The sequence below is a fragment of the Canis lupus genome, chromosome 36 (assembly GCF_011100685.1).
Source record: "Canis lupus familiaris isolate Mischka breed German Shepherd chromosome 36, alternate assembly UU_Cfam_GSD_1.0, whole genome shotgun sequence".
In the NCBI taxonomy this organism is placed as follows: domain Eukaryota; kingdom Metazoa; phylum Chordata; class Mammalia; order Carnivora; family Canidae; genus Canis; species Canis lupus.
The window spans coordinates 25,790,184-25,812,209 of record NC_049257.1 but is presented as its reverse complement, the minus strand read 5'-3'; the positions used below and the strand labels follow the sequence as shown (position 1 = coordinate 25,812,209).

Here is a 22,026-nt window from a genome sequence, read left to right as displayed (position 1 = left end):
AACTCAAGATATAATTTCACTTTCTCCTCTTGCCAAAATAGAATGATTCTTTTGAATAAAGACATTGCTATACTTAGTTCTTTAGTGGCTTAATTGGAAATCTGCCCTCAGGGTTGCTGTTGAGACTCATCTGGATGGCTAATTAAGGCTACAGAATCTAAAGAGACTTTGAGAGACTCCTGTGAGCAAAGCTGTAAATAGGAAAGAGATAACGAACATATTTGTGTGCTGGAAGCTCTTTCTGCTGCCATAAACAAAGGCACATCATCTTGGAGCATTATTCCTAAAGGGTTTGTGTAGAAATTAGCAAATGTTTCTCACTTTGTAGAAGTATAGTCTAAAATGTGCAAATCTCTTGCCACCATGTCAGAGAGGTTGCTAACTTGAGATGATGCTTGGGAAAGAAAAAAGAAAAAAACAAAACAAAACACTAGTTTGCTCAGTATCTGTTCTATGTCAAGGACACAGTCTCCATTTAGTCATGGGAAAAGCACAAATCAGCACAAAGCCTGATACAAATGTGTTCAATGACATGACAAGGAATTAAAGATAAAAGTCAATTATTACTAATCATTGTGCATCATATGATCAAGCTGTGGAATATTCAGCAACTATTAAAAGGAAAGAAATAGATCTCTATATAAATCTGAAAGTATTTCCCAAATTGATGAATATTGAAAAAGTAAGCTGTAAAACCTGTATTAGAATGGTTTCAATAAAAAGAAAAAGAAATGGGACTTTATAAGTTTTAAGTATATGTATAAATGCCCTTGTAAATTGAGTATTGAGAAAGTTGTTGAATGATATATACCATAGTATTAATGCTGATTAGCTTAAAGGTATAGATTAATAAAAGGAATGGGAGCATACTAGCTTTTAAATGTATATATATTTTAACTCTTTAGAATAAGCATGTATTAATTTCATTATTAAAATTTCATAAAATTGAGAGCATATTAGTAGTTTCTGGTGATAAGGATTTAGGGGGGAAATTTGGCTCAAAAGGGCAACATAAGGGAATAGTTTTGGCTCATGGAACACTTCTGTATTCTGAGAGTGATAGTGAGTGATGATACATGAATCTATATATATGCCAAAATTCATAGAATTTCTCACACCAAAAAAACATAGTTAATTGAATGTGAGTTTGTAAGAAACTGTAAAAGTCAGTGAAGAAAAAACAATGATTTAAAAAAATACTGAGAAATGGGTAATAAAAAATAGTCCTTCAAAATCTACCAATTATAGACTAGACTGAAAGGCCACATTCTTTCCAAGAGAAAACTATGCCATAATGTTGAAAACATTAGCGTTATTTTCCAATTTGAGACCACTTAGTCATTGATGGTCAAGAGTGTAAGTCAGTAAGTCGATAGGACGGGTCAATAGGTATTATTCACCCTGTTTTATAAATAGGTAAACTAAAGCTTAGGATAGTTTAGTAACTTTCCACAGTTACATAGTTAATAAAACTCTAAGTTGAAATCCAAACTGTGGAAAAAAAGAGGTCAAGATTTCTATATGTAAAAAATATATAGGATACAAACTATTTGTGTGCATTAGCTGTAATAAGGTAGTAATGAAAAGCTAGCAAGATTTGAGACAGCAATATATTCCTCTACACTAAAAGTAATAAGACAGACTTGAGACCTAAGTAGTTGCTTGTAGCCCACACCTATTCAGGCGTTCCTGGAGGCTCTGGGGAGAGTGATCACAAATTACTGTAATCATCTCAGTGTGCAGTTCAGTCCAGGATGCTGAAAATAAAGCAATATACTATTTTTATAAAGAACCCCAATTCAACTCTGCCAAAGAACTTGACCTCCATACTTGCAAAAGCGCTTTTCATGATATAATAGCAGCAAAGAGCCAATGTTAATGATTTAACATGGGGCCATTGTAGTATAAAAAAAGTATAATAAATTTGAAGCCTATTTGGTGGTGTTACATTCACATCTTATCACAACGCCGGACTCTGTGTTTTTGTGTCAATAGGAGTTAAGTGGCAAAATAGATCAAATTTTTATAGTTGTGGTTGACAGTTTACATTATAATTCATGCTTATGTCCATTTTCAGTAATAACAGTGAATATTACACATCTTTCTTTTAAGTGGTCATAATTCAAAACAGCACATTTTAAATATAAACTGTTCTACAAGAGTAGAATAGGAATTTCCTCACTGACTTCATCCAATTTAAGTTTTAATTCTTTTTATAATTCCATGTATCTTTATTATTTTTTCAGTGTCAAATACAATTTTTCAGTTTTTCATTTTAGCTTCATCTGTTTAAACCACTTCCATCCTTTCTGAACTCAGTTGAAATTCCATGTTTTTCATGTAAACCTCTTTGGAAGTAATGCTCCTTATTTTCTGAAATCTTACTATTCTTAGAATATGACTTTTTTTTTTTTGTCCTATGCAAGTTGGTTTTATCTCTAAACAAATTGTATGTGCAGAGTCTGTATCATACTCCTTTGGCATTTACCTAGTATCCATTCATTCCATCAAGTAGGTACTGATCACCTTTTCTGTTCATGGCACCATGCTAGCTGGGGAAAGAGATACAAAGGTGATCTAAAACTCATCCCTGATCTTAAAGAATTTACTATCCAGTAGAAGATATAATAAGACTTGTACATGTGACTCCAATACTAGACATTGTATCATATGATGAGAAAAAAAGACAAAAAGACACTGGAGTGTTGATACACAGGTAGAGGATATTTTTTCCCATTGATTTTTGAACTAGTCTGTGAAACAACTTTTCTAATGTGGTTTCTTTCTTCCTTTACCTTTATTAGATTATTTTTTTTCCATCTTGATAAGTGTACTCTTTAATCCTCATCACCTATTTTACCCATATCCCCCCATCTCCTCTCTGGTAATCATCAATTTGTTGTCTATAGTTAAGAGTCTGTTTCTTGTTTTCTTTCTCTCTCTCTCTTTCCCCTCTTTATTCATTTGTTTTGTTTCTTAAATTCCACATATGAGTGAAATCATTTGTCTTTCTCTGGCTGACTTATTTTGCTTAGCATTATATTCTCTGCTCTATCCATGTTGTTGCAAATGGCAAAATCCTAATCTGATTTGTTATTCCAGAAATTTTCTCTTATGTCTTACACTAACACTAATAATTCTTAAAATCACATATAATATTTTTTTCTGGTAAAGAGTTTATTGAAAAATACATTTTTTCCTAATTCATGCATTTTCCCCCTATATTATAATGTCCCTGAAATCAGACTTTTTAAAAAATTGGGTCTTAAAATGCCTTTTAGAGAGATGACAACCATGACAAACTAGGTTAAACAATATGAAATCACCGTTGAAAATATTGTATGAATAATTTTTGACCTACAAAACCAGCAATTTTATTTGACATAATTGCCAGCCCATTTATAATTTTTTCCATTTCTGTTCATCTTATCATCATCTCAGTTGTGTCAGGTGCATTATTCTTACTACACATGTTGAGTTTGCTGCTCCTCAAAATACCATACTCAAGATGACATTGAAATGAAAAGTAATTGTGCACACAAAAAGACACAGAAATGCACAGAAATATAGGCCCCAGTGCACACAAAAAGCACTGGGGCCTATATTTGACATTGGAGCAAACATTTATTATGGAATAAGTGACCTTAAGTATCTGTTTTCTTGCAAAGCAGTAATAAAATGTGTAGAGATCTCTACGGGGATATTCACAAGTAGGTAAAGCTGTGTTATGCTGTTCCTTAGGCATATAAACAAGCATTACTTCTCATTCCCCAGGCAATGGTAAGAGTAGTTGCCAAATCACCTGGTCTGATAAAATAAATGCCAAAGTGATGAGAAGTTATTTTGTTACAGTGGAAATGGCAATTTTTGTTTCTTTTTAGTGATATAAAAATAATAGTGTGTCTTACACTGATGATGTTTTAGATTCAGTGCAAGGAAATAATGTAGGTATTTGCTTTTTCTTAAAAAACTGTTTAAAAGTTGTTCACATGAAGTATTCTGTAAAGAAACACAGACTTTTTAAATGAGTATGAACTTTTGTAGAACACTCAATCAGCTTTTTGCTTTTTCCTCCAGTCATGGCTAAAATGTGATTTCATTTACTTCTTTGTGTTTTATTAGACGTAAGTTCTAAATATTTTTAAAGTTTCTTTATATTTGTAAAAAAAAAATCAAACTGTCAAATACTAATCATTTCCTATTTTTATGATATGAGCTCAGCCTTCAGTGAGTATATAGTCCATACAGAGAGATAATATGAATTGAATAATAGTTCAAGATGGCATTTGAGATAAAAGAAATAAATATGATGACAAGATAACTGGGCACAGATAAGAAGTACTGAGGAATTCAGAAAAGGAAGAGAGTTTGAGAGCAGGAGAAGATTATCAGGAAGGACTTCAGGTCTTGAAATTTGGGTGAAAAAAATTTTATTCAGGTCCTTTGCTTATTTTTAAATAGAGTTGCTTGCTTTTTTGCTTTTTAGTTCTTTATACATTTTGGTTTTTAATTCTTTTGGATATTAATCTGATAAATATGTGGCTTGCAAATATATTCTGCCATTTCTTAGGCTGCCTTTTCTTTTTGTGATTGTTTTCTTTGCTCTGAAGAAGCTTTTTAGTTTGATGTTCTTCTAATTGTTTATTTTTTTTCTTCTGTTGCCTCTACTTTGTGTGTCATATCCAAGAAATCATTGCCAAGATCAATGTCAAAGAGTTTTTCCCCTATATTTTCTTCTAGGAGTTTTATAATGTTAGGTCTTACATTTAAGTCTTTAATCCATTTGCGTTAAGGATCCTATTTTATTCTTTTGCATATAGATACTGAGTTTTTCCAATACCATTTGTTGAAAAGACTCTTCTTTTCCTATTGTATATTCTTGGGGCTCTTGTCAAGGATCAGTTGACTGTATATGTGTGGGTTTATTTCTGGGCCTTTTGTTCTGTTCTACTGGTCTATGTACTGGTTTTTATGCCCTTACCATATATTTTGATTACTATAGCTTTATAAATAGTTTGAAATCAAGAAATGTGATGCCTCCAGGTTTGTAGGGTCTTTTGTGGTTCCATACTAATGGCCAATAGGTACATGAAAAGGTGCTCAGCATCGCCAGTCATCAGAGAAATGTGAATCAAAACCACAATGAAATATCACCTCATAGGATGTCTAGTATTAAAAAGACAAGAAATAACAAATGTTAGAAAGGGTGTGGAGAAAAGGGAATCTTCACTGTTAATGGGAATGTAAATTGATACAGCCATTATGGAAACTAACATAGTGGTTTACCAAAATACTAAAAATACAGTTACCATATGATCCAGCATTCTTACCTCTGGGTGTATCTAAAGGAAATGAAGTCAATATCTCGAAGGGATAATTGCACTTCTATGTTTATTGCAGCGTTATTTGCAATACCCAAGGTATGGAAAAAAACTAAATGTCTTTCAGTGGATGAATGGATGTATATCCACGCAGATTTAAGCCAAAGGGCACGAACATTCAGTTAGTAGAAGAATAACTTCTGAGGATCTAATGTACAACATGATGGCGTTAGTTCATAAGGTGGTATTGTATACTTGAAAGTTGCTGAGAGTAGATCTTAAACTTTCTTATCCCACACACAAGAAGAATTATGTGACATCTGGTGGCGTTAGTTATATCTTGATCTCAGTAGTCATTGCACCATGTATACATATGTCAAATCATAATGTTCTCTATAAATATATACAATTATATTTGTAAATAATTCCTTAATAAAGTTGAAAAAAGAAAAAGAAAGAAGGGTGGAAATTAGATAGGAAGAGTGGATGAAAAGGGAGTCCAGATATTGATGAAAGGAATAGTAGAAAGACTGTGTGAGAAAACCAAAGAGATTTTCAGAGTATGGAGAGGCTCTGAGAAGAGGATTAATTATAAATGAGGTGGGCAGAAGATTTAGGACCAGAATGAGGTTCCAGATGCAGATTCTGGATTTTATTATGTTGGTGGTGAGGAGTACCTAGTGATTATCTTGCCTGTGAGTTGCAGTAATTAAGCTGTGGACACTTTTAATTTACCAAATGTAATCTTCTATCAAAAATTTTTTTCCCAAATTTTTTCCCAAAATATTAATTTTCAGACTTTTAATTATTAAATTATGCAAGATGTTGTAGTTCATATTTTAGGAAATGTCTGGTTAAACTTCCTAGGAATAACGGTATGAGTTCCAGAAGAGAAAAGTTAGATGTTCGATGAATAACAACATGTTCTTGAAATATTCTGTGCAAAAAGAAAATATCCCTAAAACTGAGCTCTTTTCTCTAGATAGTAAACCAAGCTTGCATGTTCATGGTTTTAGATGCTGTATTAGTTTTCTTTAGCTAAGGAACAAATCACCACAGACGACGGCTCAAAACAACACCTTTTATGAGCTCAGAATTCTGTAGGTCAGAAATTTGAGCACATAAGGCCGGGTTTTTTGCTCAGAGTATCATAAGAGTGAAATCAAGGTGTGGGCCAGGCAGGGCTCTTGTTTAGAGACTCTGGGAAAGAGTATGCTTCTAAGTTTGTTCTTAATTGGGCAGATTTTCCTGTTTCCTCAATGGCGGTTAGCCAGGAGCCTCACGTCAACCTCTAGGACTGTTCTTGGTCCTTGCATGTGGCCCCTCCATCTTCAAATGATGAATCAAATCTTTCTCTTGCTTTGAATTTCTCTAACCTCTCTTCTGCCTTCCTTATATGCTCCCATCCAAGGAAAACTCTCTACTTTTAAAGGACTTGAGTGATTAGATTAGGACACCTGGATTATGTCCCTATGTGAAGGTTAACTTTTCCATGTAACATATCATCATCACTGCAGGAATCACAGCTACATCGTCATACTCACAGGTTCTACTCATTTTCAAAGAAATGAGGTTACAAAAGAATAATGATCATTGGAGATTATTCTTAGAATTCTGCCTACCACAGATACGTATTTGATTATTGCTAAAACTTACTTTTAATATTATGCCAGGTGGAAATAGTGTAAACAATAATTGTTACAGAAATAAATATTGAGTAGGTACTAGTGGAAAAAAAACCCATGTAGTCCAGAAACAATGAATATCTCTATGCAAGAATAAAATGAGTTAAAGATTAAAATGACATAAAATTATTCTTTGGTAGCAAAATTGAACAAAGTTAATACAGGTCTTATGAGGAATCCCTATGTTATGTGTAACATATGCCCTCACGCTGACAGATTCAATAAGGACCTTTATGAAAGCAGTTGCCACCATCCAGAACCATATAAAGGGACTTTTCACTGATCTCTCTGGCAACCATTCAAAATCATATTTTGACATGATATGATGTCCTAATAACAAATTCAGAAGTTTGTGTCTAGTCTGGAAAGGGTATGATGGGAGGTGGAGAAAATCCTCTTTTCTCCCAGCATACTAGGTGAAAAACAACTTCACGAGTGCCTAAAATCTATCAGAACTCCATTGGTTCTCTTTCTTCTGAGAAATGTAACAAAACAAAACCAACTCCCCATAAAACTACTCATGATTAATGAAAATCTATCACATCATATCAAACTAATCATATAATTTATTACCTACATACCTTTTGTGATCACCTGCTGATCCTTAAATGCTCTGAGTTCATTACAACTTCTCAATGCAATCATTGTTTTATTCAAATACAACCATGACTTCTGGCTAGTGATCTTGACTATGAATCGATGGGCATTCTTTTCTAGTGTCTCACACCAACATGTGCCATGTCTGACTTTTCACTCTAGGATGTGGTATGTTCTCAGGTGATCTTCAGTGCACTTGAAACAGCTTGGTCATGGGCCTTGATCATGGGCCTGCTGAGATTTACTCAGTGGTATTATCATTGCTTTATGCAATGACCATAATTCTTATTAGCTTATGACTTGGATTTTATACGTTCCCATCAGTATCTTATAATTATCCCAAAGGTGAAGAAATACTTTTCCCAATTAAAAAGCCCGTAAATGATTATTAAAAATCAACAAGAGGAAAACAACATAAGGTTGCTTAAAACATAAATTTCAAAAAAAAAAAAGATTTTTCAAAATGACCCTTTAAATGATCCTGTTTAAGATAACTTGTAAATCTGGTATGAAGCTTCGCACGCATGTCATTGTTCTCAAATGACCTAGGTGATGAATCAGAATGGGCAGGGGGAATGGTTTATTCCACCTGGACAGGAAACAGAAAACTTTAAAGAGGAGCTGAATCTTGTAAGGTCAACTGGTGTCGGGTGGAGAGGACCAGAGAGAACACGAATAAGGGCAGAGAGGCATGACAAGGCAAGGTACTCGTGGAGAACGTAAAGCAGGGGGTGTAGGAAGAGAAGAGAACTTAAAAAGAATAAGATTTTGGCAGATTAAAAAAAAAAGATTTTAGTCATTTATTTACTTATTCGTGAGAGATGCAGAGAGAGAGAGAGGCAGAGACAGGGGCAGAGGGAGAAGCAGGCTCCCTGCAGGGAGGGAGCCTGATGGGGACTTGATCCTGGGACCCCGGGATCATGACCTGAGCCAGAGGCAGATGCTCACCAACTGAGCCACCCAGGTGTCCTAAGATTTTGGTGGATCTTATCTGCTGTGCTTCAAAGTGTGTCATAATGATGGTGATCCAGAATCTCTAGGCTTGCTTATGAGTCGGCATGAAGTGAGGTGCTCATTCAAGTCTCTGGATCATCATGGATGAATAGAAAAGATCTTCATCCAGACAGAGTCCACACCTGGTGCTTTTGACCAAGTAAGATGATCCTGACACATATCCACTTTTGGAAAGAAAAGATATTTCATAAATATCACATGAGCATCTCTGTCTCAAAATTAAGAACGTTAATACGTAGCCGTATTAACACTTTATGCTTAAATCCTTATATTATGTTACTGTGCATTTTTTTCCACTTAACCTTTACAGAATGATGCATTTTTATTTCCTCCATTTGCAGATTATTTACTTTTATAAAATCCTTGCCTGTGAGCATTGCTTTATTCCTGTTTGTGCTGTTAAAGTTCAGCCAGATGGAACTCTTCCAAGCCCTTATTTCTGTCAGACATTTGAACAGCTGGGATTGTGTAGTTTCTGAGCTTGAAGGAAAGGATCTGTAGAGCTCATGTCAGCAAGGGCCATGAGCTCTCATGATCTCTCTCAGTAGCTTTATAGTCACACAGTTTCACTTGGAAAAAAACTAACATTTGTAATTGGTGCCAAGATGGGAGAGAGAATGAGAAGGAATTGCATCTAATATTTGGCTTTTAACATTCCGGGACATTTGTAACTGTTTTATTAAACCTATTTCAGAAATCATAATCATGTCATTTTTCTATCTTATGAAATTTGGCGTGAAGCATGGATATGAGTAGTTTAAGAGTGATTTATTTATTTTTTATTTTTGGAAAGGGTTGCGATTCAGCATGTTCAATTTAGATTCCTAAGTGGAAGAAAATTAAAAAGAGCTGGTGTTAATGTAGCATGTGAGAATTATCTCAAAGATTAAGTAGGTTTCAAAAATTGTGCTTTGTGCTACTAAAAAGGGAATTTATTATTTAAGTTTTGAGAGTAGTCATAAAAGGGGTTTAAACAAAACAATTTCTTCCCTTTTCTCCTTTGCAATGGCTTAATATTCATAAAAATGAATTTTAAAGATTTTTGTCAAAAATGATTCTCAAATTGTTGTATGTGCCTTTGTGGATACATTTTGAAAGTCTAAGCAAATGCTATGTTCAGATTAGTGACTACCCAGTTTTGATTTGGATACAACTATGCTAACATGGTAAGACCTTTAAAAATATGAAAATATCAGTAATAAAAGATTTCATAGTAAGAGTCATAATAGCAAAAAAGCAGGATTTTCATAGTTTAATTCTGAAGAAGATAAATGGGAAGATTTGAAGATGGAGAATGACATCTGAGTTACATGAGTTAACATTTTATTTGGGGAATTCATTAGTTGCAATTGGAAACTCATTAAAAAGCTACAGAATGTTAAACTTTAAGATAGTAACATGCAAATGGCTCCAAGTATAATGTATAGTTTTCCTTCAACAGTTATTTTTTTCAATAGTTATTTTTTTATGGAAGCTAATACTTAGAAAATTGTTGCAGTCTTTTTTTTTTTTTTTTTTTTATAAATTGTTGCAGTCTTGACAAAAATATTAGAATAGGAAGAGACTCCTAGGAATCATTTGGTCCAATTTCAGTTATTTTTATTAACCGAGGCATAATTTATATACAGTAATACACAGATTATGGATATTTAGTTCAGTGGAACCTTATGGTTACGCATACAGGTGACCATAACTCCAATTAAAATACTGAATATCTTCATCTCTCCAAAAAGTTTTTCTCAATCTTGAAAACCCAGGACCCTGGAATCATGTCCTTAGGGGAAGGCAGAGGCCTAACCAACTGAGCGCCCCAGGCGCCCCAGGAAACCTTCTAATTTCCATCATCTTATCTTGGTTTTCCCTACTTTAGAACTTCATGTCAGTGGAATCACTTGCTACGCACTCTTTTGTATTTGGCTATTGTAGCTCAACATAATACTTTCGGAGGTTCATCCATGTTGTTTTGGGTATCGGTACATGATTATTTTTTTAGAGCTTATTTCTAAATGTTATTATTTCATTGTGTAAAAACACCACAGTTTGTTCATCAGCTTTCCTGTTGTGGAGATGTGGGTTATTTCCACTGGGGGCATTGTGAATAAAAGGTACTATGAACGTTCTTGTACAAATCTTTCTGTGGACACATGTTTTCATTTCTCTTGGGTAAATACCAAGGAGCGGGCTGGCTGGGTCATAAAGAGGTTGTATATTTAACTTTATGAAAACTGTCAAATTAATTTCCAAAGTAGTAATAAAATTTTACTTCCATCAGCAATGTAGGAGAGTTCTGCTTGCTTCACTTTCTTATCAATGTTTGATAAGAAAATTTTATCCTATTCTAGTAGGTTCAAAGTGGTAACTCATTGGATTTAATTTGCATTTCCTCGATGACTATAATTATGTTGAATATCTTTTTATTTGATTATTGACCATTCGTGTATCTTCTGTGAAGCATTTGATATATTTGTCCTTTTTTTAAGGTTGTTTTCTGTTTATTATGGATTTGTAGAGCTCTTTATATATTCTGTGTGTAAGTCTTTTGTAGATATATGTCTGATAAATAATTTTGTATAGCTTGTGACTTGCCTTTATGTTTATTTGATGGAATTTTTAATGGTCTCTTTTGAAGAACAGAAGTTTAATTTTGGTGAGATTAACTTTATGAATTTTCTCTCCTAATAGCTCGTGCTTTTGGTGTCCCAAGAAATTTTGTCTGCACTGATGTCGTAAAAATACTTTACCATTTTCTTTTGTGAGCTTTATAATCTTATCATTTATGTGTAGGCCTCTGATTTATCCTGAAATTAATTTTTGTGAGGTAGAGGCTACAGTTTATCCTTTCTATATGGATATCTAAGTATTTGTGCTGATATTCATTATAGAGCCTATCATATCAATCTTTGAGAGTTATTCATTTTAATTTGATGCATGAATGAATGCACATACAAATTTTTAAACATTACATACAAAAAATAATACTAAGTATACGCTACAAGGAATTACTCATTAATCTTTTACGTGGATTTATCTACCTAACTAAATTTTAAATTTTGAACACATTTGTACACATCTGGTTCATATTTCTGCTCCATCATTTCCGAAATGCTTAGTCAATATTTATTGATTGAATGGATGATTAAGACAAAGGATCCATTAGTATTTATTAGTTTCTGTCCTTTTACATATCTATTTAGTACCTTTAAGCAGTAGTACATGATTTGCTCACTTGAGTTAGTCATTAAGTGAAAGTCTAATTTATTTTCCTGTGCTACAAGCATTTCCTCTTGCTTTTCTTTTTTTTTTCTCTTGCTTTGCTAAATCATGTTTCTCCCCCAGATATTACATTGATAAACTATTTATAAACTGTCTCTCCCTTGATTTCTTCTTCACTGCCTTCAAATAAGCTCAAGTATGAGAAAAAAAAAAAAAAACTACCTAGTTTTCAATTTTGCTATTCCCAGGTACCATTCTTTACCTTTCTTTATTCCTTTACTTCTACATTTCTCTGATGGAATGCTATCATATATTGCAAGGGTCTGTGGTTTTCACTTTAAGGAAAATCTATGAAATAGCCTTCTTATTCTCATTCATCCAGGGGATCGTCTTCAGGTTTTACCACAGCTTTTGAACTGCCCTTGGCATTTGTGTTTATAATTCCACCATGTCCAAAAATGATAACCTAATGATAAGTTTGAATTCTCAAACAAGGAGTTGTGCTCTACTAGTAGACTATAGAAGAAGTAATTTACACTGTTGCCCTCTTTTTCCCTCCTTCCTCTACCGACCCCTTGTCATTTGGCTTTGCCTTCCATTACTTTGTTAACATTGGAAATTGCTCTCTTAATAGTATTCGTATCAGACTAGGCCACCCTCAGTCCCCAGAAAAGGCAAGTTAGATAGTAATTTTGCTCCCGTTCCATTACTGCTACAATGCAGTGTCTGATGCTCCACACTCAAACTCAGGATACTTGATCCAAGTAAATCAGCCAGGCTCCCCTGATGCCTTTTTCCTTCTAGTCTTCATCACTGACTACCACAGGTAAGGCCTGGAGTCCTGTGACGTCATGAAGTTGTCGAGCCTCAACAATTCCTCCTGTCATTACATGGTGTCCTAGTCCACAGTGTTTGGGCCTTTTCCTAAGTCTCCTTTCATTACTAATGACTAGATCCCTGGCCTGTACACTATCCCCATCCTGAATCCCTATCCTTAGGAAACCTCTGCTTTCGGGCTGTCATATCCAGGAAATGGAGTCTTATCTTATGCTTCAGGTTGGTGTTTGAGCATTGTCTTACTATGGGAATGCTCCCCGGGTAGTAACATTGGTCTAGTTTACCTTACTCTCTTTTTTTTTAAGATTTTATTTATTTATTCATGAGAGACACACAGAGAGAGGAAGAGACACAGGCAGAGGGAGAAGCAGGCTCCATGCAGGAAGCCCGATGTGGGACTTGATCCGGGGACCGGGACCTCACCCTGAGCCAAAGGCAGACGCTCAACGGCTGAACTACCCAGTTGTCCCTGGTCTACCTTACTCTTAACCACTCTGCACGTTCTTGAATTTTTCTGTGCTATGACCTACCATGCAGATTGGTTCTCCAAGTATAAAGAGCTTCTGAATTTGTATTTGAGGTTGTAGCATTGCACCCTCTTAGATATTGCACTTTCTTACTTTACAGAGCCAGACCCTGGGGTGGGGTGTGTGTCTCCTACCTCTTAACTTCCTGGTCCTGAATTGCTTGGTAATTCACAAAGGTGTACCTCTTTTATGCTTAAGGAATTGCTATGATACTGGCTTGTACAATGTTGCCTGTTTAATTCTTTGTCATCACTATTTCAAACATTTCATACTGTCTGCTGAGATACAATGGGGAGAATTTGCTCATATTTTTATTTGCAGCTGTTGACACCTTGTCTCTGTGCAGTCCTCTCCCTTTGTTTAGGTCCCTCAGTCGAGTCAATGACAAACTTTGTCAGAGTAAGTTTTCATCTCAGGAGATCTGATGGCCATATTTAAAAATAACATTTCAAATAAAATATTGCTTGGAGAAGTTTCTTCTGGCTTTCTTCTCTTAACAAAACAAAATCTGGCAGGATCTTGACCTTAAATAGGAACTGATGCTTGTAGGTATTAAAAGAATAATTTAATATGGAAGAAATCTATATTTGAGAAATGTTTATAATGCACATTTTATAACCACTTTTTCCATAATCTTTTTTTGGGAACTGTTGCTCTAATGTTTTTCAGTGATTTTGGAGTCAGGTGACATTAAGTTGTGATTCCACCCAGCTGCTGCTTTGGATAGGCAAAGACTTTCTGCTTAGTCTGTACCCCTGGGAAGTTTTCTTTTTTTTTTTTTTAAGATTTATTTATTCATTCATAAGACATACAGAGAGAGAGGCAGAGACACAGGCAGAGGGAGAAGCAGGCTCCACTCAGGGAGCCCGATGTGGGACTCGATCCCAAGACCCCAGGATCATGCCCTGGGCCGAAGGCAGACGCTTAAACTGCTGAGCCACCCAGGGATCCCCCTGGGAAGTTTTCTTTCTGTGTTTCTTACACATGTAAATTCATCTTGTTTGAGTTATTCTCCCCCTCTTCTCCATCTCATGGGAAGTCTTATAAGGCCTCTCTTTGCAGTTCTTTTTTTCTCTTTCTTCTTTTCTTTGTCTTTGTTGGAAGGTCTCTGAAGGCTCCTGATGTATTATAACTTTAGTATCTTCGATGATAATCCATTTAACAAACTCTTAACCTCCTCTAATCCAATGACTTCACTATTTCAGCTGCATACTCCCAAGATCCTTCTCTAAGATCTTGAATTTTGAAAATGCCCTTTCTGACCACAGTCTTTTTCTCATCCTACCGTAGCCTCCTACCTCATCATAGTCCTTCTTCTTAGATGGTTGCTCACTCTTAGCCTTTTCTTCCTACCTTGGTTGGAGCTCCTCTTAAGTCTCTTTAACAGCAGATCTTACCATAATGCTGCCTTGGTTGGAGCTCCTCTTAAGTCTCTTTAACAGCAGATCTTACCATAATGCTGTCTTGTCACATTCTTTGGGTCTTTCCTTGTTTACTCTCAGTTCGATCATCAACTTACTCCATGCTTGCTCCTGGTCCATTGTGGTGCTCAAGAAAGACTGCTTAACAGTATTGCCCTTCATCCTTAAAGACAATTTCCAATCACAATCAGCCCTTCATGATTCCAAATCAGTTTCATGCACATCCACTCACCAACTCCTGGAAATCTTTATATTTTCCTCAAGAAACTCAACTCAGCACTCAACCAACTGTCCTTTATTATATTTTCAAGAAATGAGAGTCCATCTGGCATGGACCCATCTCCATCTCAAAGTTTATCTCCTTAATCAGCCACTCTTTCCTCCTCTTATCTGAGAGGAAGAAAATGAACTTTTTTCCAAGGCCACCTTCATATTCAAATAATGAATCTATCTCTATCATTTGCTTCCAAATTTAATTTAAATTCATTGTTTCTAATTCATTCTTTATGCCACTGCAATTTTAGCCTTGGTTCCTACCATATCAATAGAACTGCTCCAAAATTGTGAGGCATTACCTGATGTTAAAGTTTGGTTTCTGGGTCTCCTGTTCTTGTTTTCCTTGACCATGCTCCAGGATTTATCACTGCAGTCTACTCCACTGAATGTTCTGCATCCTTCATTTTTATAACATTCTAGAGACCTGAAATCTGCTTTAGTTAATCTTAGTAAAGATGTAACAACCTCATGGCATCCCTCCCTTTTTCCAATAAGTGCTTTATTTAACTGGAAAGAGATTACTGTAGCTTACTACAGTAGCTACATTTTAATCAATTAAGTGTTTCTTTTTCAAATAAACTGAACTTAATTTTATGTCCTTCAAATGTGAATAGATTTTAATAAAAAAGAAAAATTATTAAACGTGTGATAAGAATCTGTTGTATAAAAACAATGCATCAAGAAGATTAACTTAATAATGAGATATACTCTTCTGGGTTGTGAAAAGAGAAAATGGTGTCACTGAGTTATGCACACCAGCTAGATGACTTTTGGGGGTGTACATTAGGGTAGAGACAGAATACAGAGTTAGAGAGGAATTCTAAACATTTTACAAATCAGGCTTTATACCATGGATCATACCTGGGATAGAATGATAGGAGAGAACTAAAGTGCTTGATTTGATATTAAAAAAGATTTAGCAACTATTAACAATACATCATCCAATTCTAACTGTACCATCAGGCCTATAGTGGTTCCAAAAAATGGTACTGTTTTTGCTCAAAACCAACCTGGTGTTTCCCAAAAAGACAAAAAAGAAGTATAACTTAAAATAATAATGTAAAAGTAGCTAGCATTTAATAAGTATTTTATGAGCAAGGGAAGGAATTTTTCCTTCTTATTTTTCATATGTGGAAAATGTGGCTTAGAGAGTCTAGATGACATGTTTAAGGTCACTCAGCTACTAAATGGATCTAAGCACCTCGTCCAAGGTGTCAACCTCCAAACTTCTTGCTCTTTTTCTTTCCTATACTATATAAGTCTATAGATTCAATAGCAGAGATTTGAGTTCCACTCCTACACTTCTATTATCTCATCCTGTAACAACAGATGTCATTGAATCTCTTTCAGCCCCAGTAGTCTTCCACAAAAAAAGAGGTACTAAGAAGGGTGAGAGGGAGGAAATCAGCCAAATCTGAAATGTGGGAATTTTATAGGATAAATGACATGGATAAAATGGAGTGGGGGGTGACAGCTGAGACTTAATAGACATATCAACCAAATAAAACGATACCAGGTCTTCTTGGCAGTGAGTGTGGTGGTAGAGGCTATCTTGATTTAAACAACAAACTGAAAAAATATGTATGAGCAAATCACAGAATTTGAACATGAATGAAATATTTGGTGATATTAAAGTATTCTTAGGAATATTGTAAAATGGGATAATAATATTTGTAAATGTTACAGGAAAAAAGCGTTACCTGCTAATGATACATACCAAAAGGTAAACAAGTGAAGTGATATTAAGTGTGACATTTGCATTAAAATATTCTCATAAATATAAGCGAGGAGAAGATAGATGAGAAAGATTGGCAAACTGTTAATAATTGTTAAAGTTGAGTGGTGGGTGCATGGGAGCTCATTTTACTGATATTACTTTTGAATGTGTTTTAAAATTTCCATAATACAAAGTAAAAAAAAAAGTAAAGAAATAAAAATGGTGAGACAGATATTTCCAAGTTCACTTTCAGAAGTAAGACTGAGTTACAAAGAAATCTCATATAACTTTTTTATTATGTATTATGACATTCGTGCATGACAAAGTATAATTTTATTTTTTAATTAATTTTTAAGGTATTCAAGAATAATTGGATTTTTAAAAGTCCCCTGACTAACCCATAAATGCTGCTTATCTCCACCACATGCAGTTTCACACCTGAATTGGCTTTGCTAAATTAATCTGTCAGGCTCTTTTATCAAGAAGTTAAGTACCCAGAGTTCAGGAATGTTCTTTAGTTCCATCTCATTGATTTTGTTGGGAAAACAGTGTCTCACCATGAGAATTTAAAATTTATTAAGGCGTCTTTCTAATGTTTAGTACAGATTCTAAAATTGTAACACATATTTGAAATAGAAATATAGGGAGATAAAAGTATTGCAGAAACTATGGTGAGCAAATTTGCTAGTTGTGTCATGTAATATGTATATCAGACCCTTATGTAAAAAGGGGCCAATTATTTTACATCCAATTTTAGTTACAAGAGATGAAATGGTTAAAAGGATTAATAATAAATCAGTAAGAGATGGTTCTTATCTTAAAGAGCCTTAATATTTACACTCAGCTGGCATATACCTTTTTTCATCTTTTCCATGTGATTTTCAAATCACCAGAATCAATGAAAGAGGATTCTGTATTTTTTCTAAATTGCAAATTTTATAAATCATTAAATATTTTTGATCAAAAGAAGCAGACTATTTTTTTGCCATAGTGACTAGTGATAATTTGAAGAAAGATGCTCAACAAGTACTTGAAACTCACTTTTATTGTTCATGGCATTTTGTCAGGTTTATGGTTATCTTGTCAAATAATAAGGCTGTGACAATTTAACATGAGCTTGTGACAATGATGTGTTCCTCTGTTTATTTCTGTATGACTCTGGTTGCTCAAGGAGCTGCTTTCTTTGTCTCACATTGGCAATGACTGCCAAGTCTGCTAGTCAAAACAATTTCACAATTGAACATTAATGTACTCAAGAACATTAGCAGAAATAAATATAAGCAAGATACCATAGTAACCCATGGAGTCTGAGGAAATGATGTTCTATTAAAGGGAAGGATTATGTCCCAAAATAAAGCTTTACATAAACAAATTGGCTTCTCATACTTAACGGGCCTCTTAACATGAAATGAATTTCCAATTTCATACTGTCCATATTTGCCACTACAAAAATTTCTGTTAATATTGAATACATTTTATTTTTTTTAAAGATTTTATTTATTTATTCATGACAGACACAGGGAGAGAGAGAGGCAGAGACACAGGCAGAGGGAGAAGCAGGCCCCATGCAGGGAGCCTGATGGGGGACTCAATCCCAGGTATCCAGGATCACACCCTGGGCTGAAGGCAGCACTAAATCACTGAGCCACCCGGGCTGCCCCATTGACTACATTTTAAAAATTTAAGAACAATATCAAAGTAATGGGGAAGAGAGATAAAATTATTTTATATGGAGGTAGGTAGTTTAGGATTTTTAAGGTCATATGATAAATTTTAAGAGAGGCAATAGGCAAGTATGAGCAATAAATCAATATGGTTTCAGTTTCAGCACTAACAGAAATGTCACCTCACCCAGAAAGGAACATAGGAAACATACCCTTCATTCTCTTTTTTCTTTTTTTTACTTTTATTGGCCAATCAGCATTCTTCAAATAAACGTGTATTATAGTGGATCTCAAACTTTTCTTGTTTGAGGCAAACTCTTTAGCAGTAAAAGTTTTGGAGTCACTCTTGAAGGGATTAATCAATTAATTAATTGAAGGGATTAGTGCTATTGCACTAGACACAGAAAAAATAATTAACTTTTTAAAACTGCTCTAGTAGACAAACTTCTCACAGTGTCTGTTCCTATAAAAATAACCACAATTTCAAAGATTTCACATCATCACCTTTCAACATTGTATCACTGCCAGATATAACTGTTTACTGCCAGACAGACATCTCTTGATACATAGGAGGCAAATTCCTGCACATTGTAGTCACTTAGCATCTTTTGACATTTGACTACATACCAAGGAAGAATATGGTAAATAGCAGAGGTGAGAACCACTGATGTATTGAGTGTCTCCTGGGTACAAAGCCCTGTAAAAGTGCCATGCACTCTTTCCATCTCAGTTTGATTTCAATTATACAGAGGACAGTACAAAATGAGAAATAGATTTCTACACAGGATGCTAGTAGGTGGATACTGGAATCTATATTCAGTCACATGGATTCTAGGACAGGTCAGCACATTTTTAGTGATGAGAAAAAAAGGCAAGTAAGTCTAAACAATATTAATTCTGTCATTGCAGGCCCAAGATAATAATAAGAGAAGGGGGGAAATAAGGAGAAGAATGTAGGCTGAAGAGGAAGAAGGAAAGATGGATCCAAATGAGGAAGCCAGAATGTATAACCAAGAATTAACTTAGGGACATTTACCAGTTCCCTAATTTGTCCCTTTTGTGATTGAGAAGCTTTAGCTTATAATTCAGTTTAGTTTGATTCCTCTTCCTTTGTAATACCTATTTAATATATTTAAAGTAAACCAAGTGAAATGTATAGAGTTCAAAGTTCTGCCAGCAGAGGAATGATCCAAGAAAATGGAGTCATGTTTAACTTCATGAAAATGAAAGTAAACAACAATAGTAGAAATCATCAGTTATTTTAAAGGATAGCTTGCCAAAGAGGAATCACGTATATTCATTGTGAAACATACATAGGGTGGTTGTACTTGTTTATGTGCCCAGTATTATCTCAGGTTACACTTGCTGTCCCATCATGATTACTAAGAGTGTTCTGGCTTGCGTGATAGGGAATATAACCACCTGACTCATAAACTGAAGTTATAGCAATACAGATTTTTATTTGTAATTAGAAAGAAATTTCCATAAGTTAAAATTGTCCAAAATGAGAGAAATTGCGTTAAGAGCCAATAGAAACATTAGAAGTTCTCAATCAGGTGATGAAATATTATTGAGTGTTTTAGGGGGTCTAAACTAGAGAATGGTTAGAGGAGCAGATTTGTTTCAGTTATATAAAAGTGCCAATATCTGGCTGTTATCTGACTTACAAAAATGTGAGTTTTTTTTTTTTTCAGTATCTGATTTACAAAAATGTGAGTTTCAGATAGTTCAACCTAATATAATGTCCATCAACACTCTAGGAATCTATTTTATGTTTACAGTCTTATAAAGGCATGTTATATATTTGCAATAAACTTAAAAACTTTTACTTTAAAATCTTAAACGTTTTTCATCAGGGAGAGTGAAAATTAAGACAGCTCTTTATTGGAATACGTCATTAATAGAATGTCAAGGCATGTAAGTCAGAGGCATTAAGTCAGAGGGCTAGAATTGAAAGCGGAGAAGAAAGTTGGATGTATTTTGATGCCAAAGTGAAATGAAATGTCAGAGCTCTACACCAGCATTTCCTGTAAGGGATAAGATTCCTAGAAAAGAATTCAGAATACGTTTTTTAAAAACAATGTGTTCTAATATAGTCTGGGAATGCTATAAAAGCCTGTTAGATTAAACCATGATTGATTAACAGTTAAGATTAATGAAAGGCTTACAAAAGTAGGCTACCGCTAATTGATTTGTAAGATTGCCTTATATCCATGTTTTCCAAACAGACGACAGTCTCGGGGACCCCTTTCATGTGGTTAATTACATTGAAGCAATGGTAGTGTCCAAGTATATTAACCGACAGACATTCCTAAGAGTCAAGGGACAGAAAGACTCACAGACCCAAACTAGGGTGCTTGATTCCCATAGTTTATTGAACCAAATGAGAACACACAGCAAGAAGCAAGAAGAAAAAGATGCATATGGGTTAACATACTTGCAGTAGGGTGCAGGAGCGGTTAAAGGACTATCCTACTGGAATCCTGTGTTGCACAACACTTATATATTCTCTCTCTCTCTCTCTCTCTCCACCCCTCCTGTCACATTGGCCTTTATTATTGAAGATGTAGTTACAAGATACATTGAACAAGGAGGTTAGTGAAGGAAGGCAGTTGGAACCAATATATTCTTGTTCCACTAGGGGTATACAGGGGCAGCACCTGGTCAGTTGCTCTCACTTTCACTGATCTGCTGAATAGCCTTGCCTTTTTTCTGCGCATGTCAGATAGAACATAACATGGGATCCAAATGGAACCGTGATGTGTGTCACAGATAGGGACCTGACTTAGTGATAGTATACCTTTCAATCTGGAGGTGACATGATTTGTACCTTGTGACTTGGTCTTTTGTATCTGTTTCCATCTCTGAGTGATACTTCTGTTTAATCCATTTACTTTTTTTTTTATCATATATTTCACTTATTCTGTATGTAGGAGATAGATATCCATATCTTACAAGTTACTGATTTACTTTCTAATTATACTTTTCTAATTATACTTACCACTTTGTATAAATAGTACTGATGTTTTAGACACTAACTGAATTGTTCACCATCTATATACTTAATACGCCTTGTCAGTTTCATCCACCACGTTTTGTTTTCTGTTTTTTTTTTTTTTTTATTTAACAGATATTGGATATTCTTAAATAATGCAGCAAGCACACAATGCAGACCCAGAGGAGGAAAGTGGGAGAGGAAAGTAAGGGTGAAGGCTGGGTATCCCCAATTCAGCTTCAACCTGAATGGCTATGGTTTCTGCTTCTACTGTTTTGTATATTCTGTATGAGATCTTGTATGACAAGGTCTTCAGTGCTACTAATAAAAGAACCTGAAAACCAATGCTGCATCAGGTTACTTTACTATTTACTATTAGGTTTGATTAGTAATTCCATAATTATAAATTAAATTTAAAAATACATAGTTGCCACATTGTTAGGGGTTGAAAGAAAACTCTATAGGAATTGCAGATAATATATGAGCCTATTACTTCAAACCCTCTAACATAAGCATTTATCCCTAATGCAAATGCTAATGGCTGAAATTTGTTGAAAATCAGATTTCATGTTTAAAGTGAAGATAACAAAATAAAAATACCATTTTAGATGAAAACTGTGATTTAAAGTTGCACAAAATAATAATCCTTATTTTATTCATTTATCCAACTATTCATTCTCCGATCTTTCTTTTTTTAAGATTTTATTTATTTACTTGAGAGAGAGAGCACAAGTAGGGGGGAACAGCAGAGGGAGAGGG

The 22,026-nt window shown here is 34.7% G+C and overlaps 1 protein-coding gene across 1 annotated transcript in view; it reads left to right on the top strand.

The window, feature by feature from the left end:
• The window catches only part of PDE1A (phosphodiesterase 1A), a 230,042-nt gene that overhangs the window by 26,287 nt on the left and 181,729 nt on the right, over positions 1–22,026 (top strand). The window lies entirely within an intron of this gene.